We start from the raw sequence: 3,329 nt of genomic DNA, 5'->3' as shown, positions 1-3,329 counted from the left end.
TGTCACATCACCATTGCTTTTTTAATTACGCTCAAACAGGGCTGAATGTTCACCTTTCAACAGGACAAAGATCTCTTTAGTGTTTCATTTGACAGTTGACTGATTGCAGAATGAAAGCCAGCGATTGATTGGTTGGTTGGTTGAAAGTGCTTGAGACTTTGGACTTGTTTTGTGTTTCTCAGTAATTTGATTATTAACATACTGTCCTTACCTTTACACCATTTAAGAACCTTCACTTTCATTTTCTTTCAAATAGGCTTATACTGCGTATCTCTTTTTCATTCGTTAATAACTAATATTAGGATGGTGTGTATAGATGAGGCGATACAAGGGTTGCTCAGTTTCTGTTAATTTTATTAACAACTGTGCAACAGGTAACACTATAAATGCATTCTGTGTCTATGAACTCTGTCTACCGTATTTCCCTTATCAGCTACGCATGTCACAAACAGCTATAGGTAACACTTTATTTCGATAGTCCACTTTAGACATTCTACTAGCTTTAAGTAGATTTGCAACTACGTACATGTCATCTAACTGTCATTAGAGTATTAGTAGACTGTCTGCTTAATATCTGTTAACTGTATTTATTTTGATGCTCCCCAACAGATATTCTATACTGACAATAAGTAACTTGGCAACTACAAGTCATTTTTTTCTACTAACCCAAACCACAACACCTAACCATAACCTAATAGTCTACTGACAGTCTACAGTTTACTAATACTCTAATGACAGTTAGTTGACATAGTTACTTATAGTTAGTAAAATGTATGGAGTGGACTCGAAATGAAGTGGAACCCAGGTATATTACAGTATAGGCTATAACAGATTATTAAACTTTACAGGATTAAATTATTAATTATTACAGGGTGCATAAGTAAACTGTCAAATGATCTCAGAAACATTAGGACAGCACATACAAATCAATTCTTGTTTCAGTTTCTATTTAGGCCTACTTGATTTACTTTATTATTAATTATTATAAAAAAAAAAAAAAAACTCTCCTAGGGCAGATCAGGTGCACAGCATATACAGACCATTTTGGAGCAGACGTCACAGTTACGTCACTTGCAGCTTCATTGTGGTGACAGAAAAACAGTGGTGGAAACGGAGATCCACAGAATAAGAGAAAAAAAATGTGTCTTGTGCCTTTGGATGTCAGAATCAGAATGCAAAAAAGATGGTCTTCCCTGTTATAGAATTCCATCTTCGAGGACGCCCTTCGAAGCTAAATGCAGACGTTTAAGGTTGCAGGCCATTAAACTACGGTGGCAGAGTAGAACACAACACAACAAAATTTAAAAAGCAAACATAAGTTCACAACAAAACGAAATCAAGCCACAACACAATGAAATCAAGCCACAGCAGAACAGAAACAAGCCACAACACAATGGAAATAAGCCACAACACAACAAAATAAAGCCACGCCACAACGGAAATGCTCCCGACCACTATGGGCTATTGGAAGTTAGTTATCCTTGCCACTAGTCGGCAGTTCCCTTTCGAGAGTACTCGTGTTGCATAAGCCTTAGCTTACGCTACGGGAAAGCCCCTTTTCTCAAGAAGATTGAAGCCAAAATTATCCTATAATTTGTAATAATTTAAAACGCACTTGCTGCAGCAGCAGACCTAAGCGAGGTGGCTTAGCGCGCTTATTGGCTGCTCTGCGGCAACTGCTGCAACCTATGGAGAGGCAGCGGTGACGTACCGACCAATGAGGGCGCTTCGCGCTCTTTGCACGTCACAGCCCGCCAAAACGGGTGTGGCCGAGGCTATTTAAACCGCGCCCTGCCATAGGTGCTTTGATTTCATCTCCTTTCAGCGTAGGTAGGCCTGTCGCGATAATTAAATAACCGTCTGATCGCGATTATTTGTTCTAACCGCGATTGTTTCAGACAACCGCGATTATTGCGCTCTTTTATAGACCTACGGCACAAGGGGGAGTCATGAACCAAAATAAATAGACAAGCAGTCAAGCACTAATTACGTTTTCTAGCAATATATTCAAAGTCATCTGAAGCCATTCCATAGCTTAATGTGAGGGACAGTAGTATATTTACATTGTTAAATTAAAGTTCACAAACTCGTCTGCAGCTGTCAATCATTCCGTTCAGCATTCAAACTCTGCAGCTGTCAATCATTCCGTTCAGCATTCAAACAGCGCGCGTCGTCCGGTTACGACAGGATACACGGTAAAACTTTCTCCAATGTGACATTGACGTTATAATGCTTGATCTGTAGATAAAGGGCTGTGGATTTGCATAAAATGACTTTATTTTGCTGGAGTTTTTTGCAGTTTCTAAATGACTCGCTCGCTACCGTGTGCCTACACAGCACAAGGACTATGAATTGGCATCAGACGCACAATAACTGGAGTTTAAAACTGTGAAGAAACAAATGATCAATAAACTGTTGGACTGATATACACTAGGATTTGTGCCCTCGACATTTCTTCGCTTTGTGCCGTGAACTTTTAAATGCGCACTTGTGCAGCGCTGCGCACTGTGACTCCATGTTGCATTAAGCACATCATTCTGCACCCGCGATGCGCATACGCGCTTTGTTCCGCTCTGTTTTGAAGCGTATCATATTATCATGGTTTGTGCACATTTGTTTTTATTAACATGTTTAGATTTTATTAAATTACTGTGCAGATGTTTTCAAAAATTACTTTTTGCTGCTGATTTATACACTCACTAAGTTTAATAAACAAATTGTCATAGCTATTGAATATAGCCTATTTATTTAATATTTAAAGGTGTTAACTGTAAACTTACACTGCAAAATGATAACTTACAAAGGATTAAATTCATCACAATTATTTAATGAATGAAGCACAAAGCCCTAAAACAGACAATTAATCGTCAAAGCCCTAAAACTGACAATTAATCGGCATAACCGCAATTATTTTTTAGACAATTAATCGTCAGCCAAATTTCATAATCGTGACAGGCCTAAGCGTAGGATTCTCTTCGCTGACTCTGGAAGAAGCCTTGCGCCGTCGACACAGCACTTCAGCGAGACGAGCCACTGAACTGCAGGACTAGGAAGCCGGCTTGGACACCTCCTACGCCGCCTTTCAGCCGCCATCTCAGCTGTGCTATCCGGCGCGCATATATCCTTTTAAAGCTTTTCTCCTAAAGAGCAAATTTGCGGGCGTTGTTTCAAATGCCCCGCCTCAACTGCGGCTCGTGCCGAGCCCCCCTCACAGCTGGAGACCGCCACATCCTTTGCGTGTCCTGCTTGGGGAAGGACCACGCTGACATCGCGCTCTCTAAAGGCGGCTGCCCGGAGTGCGATATGATGGACTTACCGACCTTGCGGGC

The sequence above is a fragment of the Leuciscus leuciscus genome (genome assembly GCF_965113295.1).
Source record: "Leuciscus leuciscus genome assembly, chromosome: 3".
NCBI lineage: Eukaryota > Metazoa > Chordata > Actinopteri > Cypriniformes > Leuciscidae > Leuciscus > Leuciscus leuciscus.
The sequence above is the reverse complement of the archived record's forward strand: the minus strand, read 5'-3'. Positions refer to the sequence as shown.